The 13542-nt window shown below is 44.4% G+C and overlaps 1 protein-coding gene across 4 annotated transcripts in view; it reads right to left on the bottom strand.

Annotated features, from left to right (window-relative positions):
- pparab (peroxisome proliferator-activated receptor alpha b) overlaps positions 1-13542 on the bottom strand; it is a 94026-nt gene that overhangs the window by 25341 nt on the left and 55143 nt on the right. The window contains exon 1 of one of the 4 annotated variants that reach the window (XM_012922591.4): positions 5808-6118. The exons of the other annotated variants lie outside the window; for them this stretch is intronic. The gene's annotated coding sequence lies outside the window, so the exon portion shown is untranslated. Of the gene's footprint in view, positions 1-5807; positions 6119-13542 lie in introns of those variants that run through there. 4 annotated transcript variants of the gene reach the window in all.

The following is a 13542-nucleotide window of genomic DNA, read 5'->3' on the forward strand; positions in this document are numbered from 1 at the left end:
GGGGTCTTGCCTGGTGTGATAGACCCCAGCCTCTATGGATCTTGTGCTCAGAGCTTGTTCTTGTGCTGCCATGATTAGTGCCTCTGTGCTGTCTTTCAGTCCAGCTTTGTCCAGCCACTGGTAGGATTTCTGGATATCAGCCACCTCCTCTATCTGCCGGTGGTACGTACCGTGCAGGGGCCTGTCCTTCCATGATGGTTCCTCGTCTCCCTCCTCTTTCTTGGGTTTCTGCTGCCTGAGGTATTCACTGAGCACTCGGTCAGTTGGGGCCATCTTCCCAATGTATTCTTGGATGTTCGTTGTCTCATCCTGGACTGTGGTGCTGACACTCACCAGTCCCCGGCCCCCTTCCTTCCGCTTAGCGTACAGCCTCAGGGTGCTGGACTTGGGGTGAAACCCTCCATGCATGGTAAGGAGCTTTCTTGTCTTTATGTCAGTGGCTTCTATCTCCTCCTTTGGCCAGCCTATTACCCCAGCAGGGTACCTGATCACGGGCAGGGCGTACGTGTTGATGGCCCGGATCTTGTTCTTACCATTCAGCTGACTCCTCAGGACTTGCCTGACCCTCTGCAGGTACTTGGTGGTTGCAGCTTTTCTAGCGGCCTCTTCATGGTTCCCATTCGCCTGCGGGATCCCCAAGTACTTGTAACTGTCCTCTATGTCTGCAATGTTGCCTTCTGGTAGTTCAATCCCCTCAGTTCTGACTACCTTCCCTCTCTTTGTTACCATCCGACTACACTTCTCCAGTCCGAACGACATTCCAATGTCATTGCTGTATAGCCTGGTAGTGTGGATCAGTGAATCGATGTCTCGTTCACTCTTGGCATACAGCTTGATGTCATCCATGTACAGGAGGTGGCTGACAACTGCTCCGTTCCGTAGTCGGTATCCGTAGCCAGTCTTGTTAATGATCTCACTGAGGGGGTTCAGGCCTATGCAGAACAGCAGTGGGGACAGAGCATCTCCTTGGTAGATCCCGCACTTGATGGTGACTTGTGCTATGGGCTTGGAGTTGGCCTCTAGTGTTGTACGCCACATCCCCATTGAGTTCCTGATGAAGGCTCTTAGGGTCCCATTGATCTTGTACAATTCTAGGCATTCCAGTATCCAGCTGTGGGGCATTGAGTCATAGGCCTTCTTGTAATCAATCCAGGCAGTGCACAGGTTGGTCAGTCTGGTCTTGCAGTCTCGGCTGATTGTTCTGTCTACCAGTAGCTGGTGTTTTGCGCCTCTGGTATTCTTGCCAATTCCTTTCTGTGTCCCGCTCATGTATTGACCCATGTGCCTGTTCATCTTAGCCGATATGATGCCTGACAGGAGCTTCCATGTAGTACTGAGGCAGGTTATTGGTCGGTAGTTGGAGGGGACCGGTCCCTTCTTGGGGTCCTTGGGGATCAGGACCGTCCGGCCTTCAGTTAGCCATTCCGGGTGTCTCTCGTTAACTAGCAGCTGGTTCATTTGTGCTGCCAGACGCTCGTGGAGTGCAGTCAGCTTCTTCAGCCAGTAGGCGTGAACCATGTCGGGCCCTGGTGCTGTCCAACTCTTCATACTGGAGACCCTTTCTTGGATATCTGCCACTGTGATGGTTACTGGACCCTGTTCAGGGAGGTCGCTGTGGTCTGCCCTCAGATCCTCTAGCCACTGAGCATTGCCGTTATGGGTTGCGTCCTTCTCCCATATGCTCTTCCAGTATTGCTCCGTCTCCAGCCTTGGTGGTGCTGTTCTCTTATTGTTCCCTTGCCACTGAGAGTACACCTTTGCTGGTTCTGTGGAGAACAGCTGGTTTATTCTCCTGCCTTCTATCTCTCTGGTGTACCTCCTCAAGCGGCTGGCCAAGGCTGTGAGTCTTTGCTTGGCAGTTTCCAAGGCCTCAGGTATGGACAGCTTGCTGTATTTCTTAGGCACCTTATTCGTCGCACCTTTCTGCAACTCCGTTAGTTGGCTAACCTCTCTCCGTGCTACTTTGATCTTGCCCTCTAGCCTCCTTCTCCATGGAGGGTACTGCCCCTTGTGGCTGTTCAACTTGTAGCCAAGCATCTCACTGATCACTGCTGCCGTATTGTAGATCAGCTTGTTAGTGTCGGTAATCGTGGTTGTAGGTATTGCCCGTAGTGCTGCATTAACATCATCTAGCAGACCTTCTGAGGGTACTTCACGTAATCTTGGTAACCGGCTACGGGGGATCCAGGTTTCAAGCTTGGCCATGATCCTATTTTTCAGGTCAGTTCCTCTCGCACTCAACGATCCTTCTCCTATCACACTTGGGGCTATGTACCCAATCTCGGGTGGGGGTGATGATATCTCCCCCCTGACCTGGCGTCCTGACTCCTCCTTGCCGTAGCATTTGTGTTGTACCTCGTCAATCTCTAGCTGTGAGAGCAGTCCCTTCTTTCGAATGTTGGAACACTGAGCTACTAGTTGTTTCGCCGTCATTGTGGATGTTGGGTATCGAAGAATCCATAGGTCCCTCATCCTATTCATGTAGCCCCTTCCGCCGGGGTTACTTGCGTAGTAGCATTCCAACAACGCCCTGTTTTCGTCCCTTGCCCACCGATGCCTTCTTGTTCCAGTAGCCCACTTTTCGTCAGGGTGCCCTGGTTCCTCAACACCTGACGCGGACCTTGTTGATCCGGGCGACGTCCGAGCCGGCATGCCTTCATATTTATCTGTCTCGCTCATGTCTGCGGTAGGCTTGCTTAGCATAGGGGGTCTAGCCTTAGGACCCTTACTGGATACAGACGCCCCAGGCAGGAATCGAACTTGCGATCCTCTGTTCCAAAGGCGTGTAGTCTAACCACTACGCTATCCATATATATATATATATATATATATATATATATATATATATACTACTTCAAGGCTTAAAATGTCAGTAAAAGGGGGATGACTTCTGTTATTACCAACAGTGGCTCTATATATATATATATATATATATAACACCCAGCACGCCCCTGCGGGCGGTTTATCCTTCAAGCTCGGGTCCTCTACCAGAGGCCTGGGAGCTTGAGGGTCCTGCGCAGTATCTTAGCTGTTCCCAGGACTGCGCTCTTCTGGACAGAGATCTCCGATGTTGTTCCTGGGATCTGCTGGAGCCACTCGCCTATCTTGGGAGTCACCGCACCTAGTGCTCCGATTACCACGGGGACCACCGTTACCTTCACCCTCCACATCCTCTCGAGCTCTTCTCTGAGCCCTTGGTATTTCTCCAGCTTCTCGTGTTCCTTCTTCCTGATATTGCTGTCATTCGGAACCGCTACATCGATCACTACGGCCATCTTCTTCTGTTTGTCTACCACCACTATGTCCGGTTGGTTAGCCACCACCATTTTGTCCGTCTGTATCTGGAAGTCCCACAGGATCTTAGCTCGGTCATTCTCCACCACCCTTGGGGGCATCTCCCATTTTGACCTCGGGACTTCCAGGTTATACTCGGCACAGATGTTCCTGTACACTATGCCGGCCACTTGGTTATGGCGTTCCATGTATGCCTTGCCTGCTAGCATCTTGCACCCTGCTGTTATGTGCTGGATTGTCTCTGGGGCATCTTTACACAGCCTGCACCTGGGGTCTTGCCTGGTGTGATAGACCCCAGCCTCATATATATATATATATATATATATATATATAGAGCCACTGTTGGTAATAACAGAAGTCATCCCCCTTTTACTGACATTTTAAGCCTTGAAGTAGTATGAACTGAATGGAAAAACCCAAGGACAGTCCCTACTGGCTCCAGGGTTGGTGAGCAACAAGCCTGAGGCAAAACAGATCAAAAGCAGAGGAGTAACATAAACGAAACCAAAAAAAAGACAAAATGTAAAAACAAGAACACCAAGATAACCACAACGAGCTCAGACTTCTGTCATGTTCAACAGGAAAAACCACATAACAATAGTTATAGGGAAAATATTTCAAGATTCAAGATTCAGTCTAGAGGAACTAAACCCAATCGGATAGTAAAGACCCCGTAAATTCCCACTCTTTCAAAGCACTTCCAAACATGAAAAGAGGCCTGGCATCTCAGCAGGAAACTTTACTAAGCTACTCGGTCTTCTACTTTTATCTGAATGGAGGCAGTGTTAGCTCTATTAGCACAAAGTAAACCTATTTAGCATTCAGCTTCTCACTCCTGACCCTCAAGTCTTCCTTCCGAGGATATCCTGTTTCATAAACTATTTTTTTTCCCACTCAGCATCGTCTTATTGTAATTCCTCCTTAAGGGGAAACAATAAAGAATCCTCTTGACCACAGCTCGACTAAGATCTAGACAAGCTTTTGTGTAATCGAGTAATTGAGTGACAAGATAAAAATCCCACTTGTAAAAAGGTCACTACTTGCAGCTTCTTCCACAGTGCAGACATTGATCAGTCTGCAGTGGACTAAATGGCAGGGTTTTGTGTCAACATGCCCAGAGCATGCGTGGCTTTGTATTTAAATAACATAGAAAAAAGGAGCCCTTTACTGAACTCGTGACCTCTCAGCCAGTAGCTTAGATGTAATGGACCACACTAAACCTCATGTTGCCACCAACATGCATAAGAATGTAAACACAGAGAGCGCTGATTAGCATCAGACTGCACAGCTCTGGTGGACTCAGAGAAAAACAGGAGGGTGGAGAGGAATGTCTGTTAAACTACACTTGTGGGTCTGTATCAGCAGTGTGTGAGACAGAGTGAGCATATGAGGCATGGAAAAAAGGAAAACAACGGTCCCTATGGTAACAGAATACCTTTGTCTCGTAGGTCAGGACCTCTCTCTTGTGCTCACTCAGCCAAGCCTACTTGAGGGCACTCTGCACACAAGGTCATAAGTATTTTTGTGTGTGTGAGCGCGTCTGTGCGTGTGCATGCACTGGGGTTGGAATTAGGGCCTAAAGCAGACAAGAGGGGGTTACGCTGAAAAAGAAAAAAAAAAGGCTGCCAACCTCCCAGGTTGCTATAGCAATGCCATGGCAATTATGACACACAACACATGCTTTGAAATCAGAAGTGTCAAGCTGATATAAAAATCAATCAAAGCCATTGTGATTTGCTACAAAAGAAAGAAAAACAAGGGTTGTGTGTAAGTGTATTTGCAAACTGTGATCACACAGCTGGATGTGCGGGCGAAGCATAAATAATCCATACTGTCTGATGGCTTTCTGCTCAGCAGTATCACCCAACCCCCACAAGGCAGCAAAGGGCCACGTTAGACAGACAGGCCATGAAAACTGCTAATAAGCTTTGGCTAAAGTATTTGAAGCTCTGAACGTCACTGAGGCGTGCAGACCACTTTCTTGCTGAAGCAGGTGTGCACAGCCCTCTGAAATCTGCAGGAAAACTACCAATGACCTTGGAGCCTCATTAGTGACACCCATCACTCAGGGGGATCACGTCATCTAATCCCACAAACATTATATACACGAACAAGCACGAGTAACGTGGCCACAGTAAATGTAAGCATCCAGCCTCCATGACTAGCTACCTGGCTGAGAGACACTCAATGAAGCTTGAAGCTTTACAAATCCCACATTAGAGCACGATGCCAAGAAAACACGAATTAAACGGGCAATAATCCAAGACATCAGGAGGTGTGTATGGACTTGTCTCACTAAGGGGTGAAGAAAAAAATATGTAGTTCTTTGAAAGGCCAGAACAACAAAAACCTGCGATTGGAAATGGAAGAAACCGCCAAACTGCTCACATACAGTGGTAGAACAAAAATGTTTAAAAAAAATTCAGACTAGCTGTTATATATAAAATATGGATATGAAAGTAGAAGTATATGAAAACAGAAAAACAACAAATAAAACATGACAGAGCCCCTACCTTTCTCATCAGCAAAACTTGAAGTCTTCCATGCAGATTTCCAGACAGCAGTTTAACATCCAGCTCTAACAGTTTGTATGATCAGAGTGTGTGCATTTCAGTGTACATGCATGTATGTATGTATGTGTGTGTGTATTAAAGAGTAGTCCACAGGTTTAATGCTTAACCCATCTATCTCACGGCCTGAAAGCTGTCATGCCTGTAAGGAGGAGTCTACGAGCTAATGGTGGTCATAGAGGAAGAAAATGGGCTGATGGGGCTGCCCCGTACCCCTGCCCCTTTGTTTAAAGAGTTCACCACGATCTTAGTCTCAACCATGCCTGCAGTGTAAACACTCGAGTGAACCCTTATCGCTTGGAGCTGATATGCAGGCCGGCACCCTCTTATCGTTATGGTGATTGACCAAAGTACAGGTCGTGGAAGTGATTGACATTGGACTTTAGCTGTTCCCTGTGACAGATGAGCCACATGACAGCTAACAAAGCTGTCCTATTATTAGGTAACTGACAGTTAAATACTCAGCTAAAGCAAATTTTGTCTGCTATTTTTAGTCCTGAAGATCAATACCAGTGTCTGATCTAATTATATAAAGTTTAATAATTTTGATAGTGACCAAGTGCATTGCACAAATTTTACCTGTTCTGGGGCACATTTCTCCAACCTGTCCATTGTGTCCATTGATTTTTATATAACAGAAAAAACAGTCAGCAGAATCACGGGACACATTAGCTTCTTATTCAAAGCGCCTATTTGAATGTTTGAATGAAAGCAGAAGTTCACTTGGAAATGAGTCAACAGCAGAAGGTGGGTAAAATAGTCCATTACTTTACCTGTTTGTCAGACATACAGTGGGGCAAAAAAGTATTTAGTCAGCCACCGATTGTGCAAGTTCCCCCACTTAAAATGATGACAGAGGTCAGTAATTTGCACCAGAGGTACACTTCAACTGTGAGAGACAGAATGTGAAAAAAAAATCCATGAATTCACATGGTAGGATTTGTAAAGAATTTATTCGTAAATTAGGGTGGAAAATAAGTATTTGGTCACCTCAAACAAGGAAAATCTCTGGCTCTCACAGACCTATAACGTCTTCTGTAAGAAGCTTTTCTGTCCCCCACTCGTTACCTGTATGAATGGCACCTGTTTGAACTCATCATCTGTATAAAAGACACCTGTCCACAGCCTCAAACAGTCAGACTCCAAACTCCGCCATGGCCAAGACCAAAGAGCTTTCGAAGGACACCAGGAAAAGTATTGTAGACCTGCACCAGACTGGGAAGAGTGAATCTACAATAGGCAAGCAGCTTGGTGTGAAAAAATCAACTGTGGGAGCAATCATCAGAAAATGGAAGACGTACAAGACCACTGATAATCTCCCTCGATCTGGGGCTCCACGCAAGATCTCATCCCGTGGGGTCAAAATGATCATGAGAACGGTGAGCAAAGATCCCAGAACCACACGGGGGGACCTGGTGAATGACCTGCAGAGAGCTGGGACCAAAGTAACAAAGGTCACCATCAGTAACACACTACAACGGCAGGGAATCAAATCCCGCAGTGCCAGACGTGTTCCGCTGCTGAAGCCAGTGCATTTCCAGGCCCGTCTGAAGTTTGCCAGAGAGCACATGGATGATACAGCAGAGGATTGGGAGAATGTCATGTGGTCAGATGAAACCAAAGTAGAACTTTTTGGTATAAACTCAACTCGTCGTGTTTGGAGGAAGAAGAATACTGAGTTGCATCCCAAGAACACCATACCTACTGTGAAGCATGGGGGTGGAAACATCATGCTATGGGGCTGTTTTTCTGCCAAGGGGACAGGACGACTGATCCGTGTTAAGGACAGAATGAATGGGGCCATGTATCGTGAGATTTTGAGCCAAAACCTCCTTCCATCAGTGAGAACTTTGAAGATGAAACGAGGCTGGGTCTTCCAACATGACAATGATCCAAAACACACCGCCCGGGCAACAAAGGAGTGGCTCCGTAAGAAGCATTTGAAAGTCCTGGAGTGGCCTAGCCAGTCTCCAGACCTCAACCCCATAGAAAATCTGTGGCGGGAGTTGAAAGTCCGTGTTGCTCGGCGACAGCCCCAAAACATCACTGCTCTCAAGAAGATCTGCATGGAGGAATGGGCCAAAATACCAGCTACTGTGTGTGCAAACCTGGTAAAGACCTATAGTAAATGTTTGACCTCTGTTATTGCCAACAAAGGTTATGTTACAAAGTATTGAGTTGTATTTTTGTTATTGACCAAATACTTATTTTCCACCCTGATTTACGAATAAATTCTTTACAAATCCTACCATGTGGATTCATGGATTTTTTTTTCACATTCTGTCTCTCACAGTTGAAGTGTACCTCTGGTGCAAATTACTGACCTCTGTCATCATTTTAGGTGGGGGAACTTGCACAATCGGTGGCTGACTAAATACTTTTTTGCCCCACTGTATTTATGGGCAGATAACAAATCCACTGAGATGTTTCTCACTCTTTTGTAAATAGACAGGACGGGAGGGTTACTCAAGATGTTGCCTTGGCTGTCAGCTTGCGAGCTCACGGCTGCACAGAGTTGAGAAATAAAACATCAAGTTACACAAACTCTTCTGGACTCCGACCTCTGCGGTGACAACATGTTTAGTGTCAGAATAATAATCAAATGCCACTGCACACTAAAATGAGACATGCCCTTACGATCTGAAGAGACTCTATGGGCACAAAGCTGTGGTGTGGCATTGTATCAGGTTACCTCAAAGGTCTATGTTGACCTGACCCTTGACCCTGGCTGTTAATATTGCACCACTACGTGGCAGTAAACCTGCCTGCATGCATGTGTTTGGTAGCGTTCAAACAAGAACATGGAAAAGAATGAAATTTTAGATTTGCGGGGCAATCAACTACTAACCATGTTTATTCCTTCTAAAGAGACAGGTACATATACAATGGAGCTGTCCTATAAACTTTATGATATGTGAATAATGGGAGTTTTGGCCAAAGGTAGCTTTTACTACCAGTACCTTTGTGTGTTTTGCTTCTGATAAGGCTTAAGTGTTTGCTATGTTTACATTTTGATACATTTTATTGTGTAACCTGTTAAAACTAGGGATGGGTACTGGTATCGCACCGGTTCTGACATAAACGGTAGTAACCAGACCGAAAAGCAGCGCACATTTCGGTGCTTTATTTCCCCTGAAATGTCATACACTTTGGATTCTAGCCAATCATTTTACCTTTGCAAGTGTAGTAGGCGGGCCCAGGTACGTACGTTCTTTTAGAGCAGAGCTACAGATTAAAAATGCCCAAGGCAAAGTGGTCAAAGTCTGGCTGTACTTCACAGCAAAAGATGCAAACTCAGCAGCCTGCAACAGGTGCTTTAAGGTGATAATGTGCAAAGGAGGTAACTCCTCGAATCTAATGAAGCACCTGGCGACGTATAGCGTATTTTTAAAAGATGAGAAATGCACCGTATTTGATAGCTTGCTGCGAGACCTCACATCGAGCACATCTACTGTGGGTGGGTTGCCTGTTATCGGACCTGGAGTTAGCAACATCCCCCAAAAACCCAAAGAGTAGAGTCCTGGCCCCTAGCCCTGCCAGTGTAGCAGAAATGATGATGGATGATGATGGCAGCAGCAGCCGTTCTTCTCTGCGTGAGTAGCTTAATGTTGTTTGCATGTAATTTACGTTGAGTAGGCTAACCACGTTATTAAATTAATGCATGTAAGGTGAACTAGCAAACACTGTCATAGTTACATGCGGCTGTCTTCTTGTTTGATGGCAGATACTTGCTTCACCCTGGCCAAAAAGGCTAAAATGACCAAAGAAAAAGTGGAAAACAGTTAAACATGAGAGGTTTAGGACAAAGTTTGTGGTTTTTTTCCACTGATTAAGCACTGCTTCCAGCCAAGAGTGATGCCATAAATCCCCTATAGCTGCAGAAAAGGCTAACATTGTTATCTTTTTACAAAAAACAGCTGAACATGAGAGGTTTTTGGACCAATTTTGAGTTCTCCATTCTTTAAGCACCGGTTCGAGCACCGTTTAAGCACCAGCACCGTTTCAAAAGTACCGGTTTGGTACTGGTATTGGATAAAACCTAAACGATACCCATCCCTAGTTAAAACTACAAATGCCAAACCAATAAGATCAAATCTTGAAGCATTATGAATTTATCAGGGAGTCAACTTTGCAAGCATGTGATTTGCAATAAACTGATCTCATGGGACATCTTTGGCTCAGAGGAATACATCTAAATACTATTATCACATTTGAAGAATTTCCCAAAATATGACATAAAGTATTTATTGTCATGCTTTATTATTCTTAAATGACAGTAACAGTGAGGTTATATTGAGCAATGACACAGCTGTGCTACAGCCCTGACCTGCAGTATAGGCACAGCTATGACTCCCGTATTCCAGTGAGTTAAATGCATTAACAGCTGGATCAATGGTTTAAAAGACAGCTACTGCTTTTTCCAGCTGTTAAGATGATCAATAACAAACAACGCCGTGGTTGTCCTTGAGCAACATTTCCTTTCTTTGCCAAAGTCTGACTGCTGGCTGCCACTTTGTACCTATTTCCAAATCAGTCACAAGGATCAGACAGGCCAGTATTACAAATCTTCCCCACAGTATAATGCAATCTTTTCCAGCGGCGTTTATCACTTGACAAATGCTAAGCTGGGGGGTGAAGAGACACCAGGGAAGACTTGTATTTATTAAACTAGGCTGAGAATATCACACAGCTCCTTACTGCGTCATGTGTATTCCCTGTAAGATTTACTCTTTTGAGTTTGTGATCTACACTGTTGTTGCTGATTTAGATTAGATTAGATTAGATAGAACTTTATTAATCCCTCGGGTGGGTTCCTCTGGGAAATTCGATTTCCAAAAAAGCACAGCACCGACAGAAGTTACAGAGTTACAGAATATTATATATATATATATATATATATATATATATATATATATATATATATATATATATATATATATATATATATAATACACACACACACACACACACACACACACACACACACACACATATATATATATAAATACAGAGACAATATAAATAAAATATACGAAGGGGATAAATAGAATAAATAGGAATAAAAATAAAAATACAAGTGAATTGCACATTTCAAGTATTGAGTCTATTGCACCGTTGACTATTTACAAAAGTATTGCACAAAAGGTATTGCACAGTGAGGTGAAGAGGCACTACAGCTTAGTTGTTCCCCCCTCCTTTGTCCTCCTGTTTCCCCTCCCTCTCCCCTCCAGGGAGGAGTTAAACAGTCTGATGGCGTGTGGGACAAAGGAGTTTTTAAGTCTGTTAGTTCTTGTCTTTAGGAGAAGCAACCTGTCACTGAACAGACTCTTCTGGTTGTTTATGGCCGTGTGCAGAGGATGTCTGGCATTGTCCATAATGTCCATCAGTTTCTTTAATGTCCTTTTCTCTGCCACTGTCACCAGAGTGTCCAGCTTCATGCCGACCACAGAGCTAGCCCTCCTGATCAGTTTCTCCAGCCTGGATGAGTCCCTCTTTGCTGTGCTGCTCCCCCAGCACACCACAGCATAGAAAAGTACTCCAGCAACCACCGACTGGTAAAACATCCTCAGGAGCTTCCTGCAGATGTTAAAAGACCTCAGCCTCCTGAGGAAGTACAGTCGGCTTTGGGCTTTTTTATACAGGTGCTCTGTGTTGCATGCCTTCCAAGATCCTTTCCAGGTGTCAGAAAGTAATTGTGGATCGGTGACTATGCTGGATGGCCGAGATGTACAATGCTATCACAGCTGATCAATCTATTAATGCCCATGACAAGCAAAAGTGTCAACATTTTCACAGTGGCTCATAATATTTTAAGGTAAAAATGTCAATTCTGCACAACTTTTTAGCTGCGATTTTTTTTCAATTAAACAGCAATAAAAATGACCAAAAGTGGGATCTCCACTAATAACAGACCATCAGCAAGCACAGCCCTCCCCCGTCACCGAGCGTTCTGGGGTTTTAGGGTTCCCATTAGTGCACGTGTCTATGTGTGTGCACTTCAGCAACACTGTCACACAAAGTATTTCTACAGACAAAAAACCTGCATTTAAACATTTTTAAACTTTAAACCTGTGCTTAAGATTATTTGACAGACTGCACATAAAATATAACAGTGACTGAGCTCTGCTTTGAATGTAGGAGTCTGAAAAACCTCCAGCTAATAACAGTAAAACTTTTGTGTATGACAGTGACTGCATAGTCTACTGTCATAGCTTTCCCCTGATCGCCCCAACAGCGTAATCGAGGGAAATCAGGAGAAAAACATGAAGCTTAACTCAATCGAATAAATCTGGGTTTTTTTTAAGGGGCGTGGGGTCAAGAATTTTTTGATGCTAATTTTAAACTGTATGTCACTAAAGTTCAACCCGAAGGCTTGTTTTTCATTGTAGAGATGGATGACAAATTAAAGTATAAACCAGAATCCCTGACCCCAACCTACTACAATAACAGAATCCAGCTGATGATATTTTGGTGGCCTGCTTTGGGTCAGCTCTCACCTGCTAATAAATATAAAAATTATTCACCTTTGTACTATCACTATACGTTTCTTTGGTGGTGTGACTGGTTCCTTCTAGGCTGACAATGGCATGTTTCATGAATCAGTAGGAATCCCTGAATGAATAATCCGTTGCCTGGCCTATAAAAGAGGACCTGATCTGTAGGGTGGCAGATCAATAAGTTACATCCATTAGCAGTACAGTAGAACATTTGATATTCAAAGCCTCTTAGAGTTAGTTGCAGTTTGTCTAGAGATTGAATGGTACCATTTGTCAACATAACAGCTTTAGTCGACTTTAATCAAAGAGTTTTCTGGTAAACAAAGAAAAGTTGATTATTACAGTTTTTCCACCAAGTCTTAACAAACCCAGTGAATGCACGTCCTTCAAGGTTCTTGCAAAGCTGAATTCCTGCATTATTTAGGTCAAATTTACGAGCAGGCAGCCATCTTTCTTTGCTGGTGCATTGCTGCACCTATAACACCACCTGTAGCTAAGTGGAAGTGGTATCTTTGTGCATGGAAACTCTTAAGCCTGTGGATTACATAAACCTGAGACCCACATACTGCTACCACAGTTGTAAAATTCCACAGGCAAAAAAAATGTCTATTGGAGTACATAAAGGTAGTAAAGTGGTTGCTTAAAAAAACAATACAGTGATGAGTACTTGAGTACACGTCAAATCTAAGGTGAAGCTGGGAGTATTTCTCAGGCAGCTGTGTATCTCATTTCATTTTCCAGCTTGACACTGGAGTCCTGAGTTCCCCTTTCTGGCTGCCAAACCAGCCTGCGTGTTTTGTGGGGAGGCATGCAGAACACAGTCCTAGTGACAGATCAACACTGATTTGCTACTGTAGTCCAACAAAAAACATAAAGCTCTTTCAGCTTTTCTTATGGGCAACCCTTAAGCAGGAGCTGTAATTAGCAAATCCTAAAGAAGATGTGCGCAGCGCGAGGACAAAGAGTTCATTTTGATCTGCTACACAGCTGACATATTTGTGGATAAGTTGTTTCTTTGGTAGCAGTAGTAGCAAGCAGCAACCTTCATCTAAAACCACTCTGCACTGCATTTACCTTTGGTCATCTGTCATGTTAAAAAGCTCTGCGAGGTCCCATAAATGTGTCAAACACCTCTGTCATACCAAAACAAGCAAAAGTAGTTCAACCAAAAAAGTAAAAAA

Source organism: Maylandia zebra, linkage group LG7, assembly GCF_041146795.1.
Source record: "Maylandia zebra isolate NMK-2024a linkage group LG7, Mzebra_GT3a, whole genome shotgun sequence".
In the NCBI taxonomy this organism is placed as follows: Eukaryota; Metazoa; Chordata; class Actinopteri; order Cichliformes; family Cichlidae; genus Maylandia; species Maylandia zebra.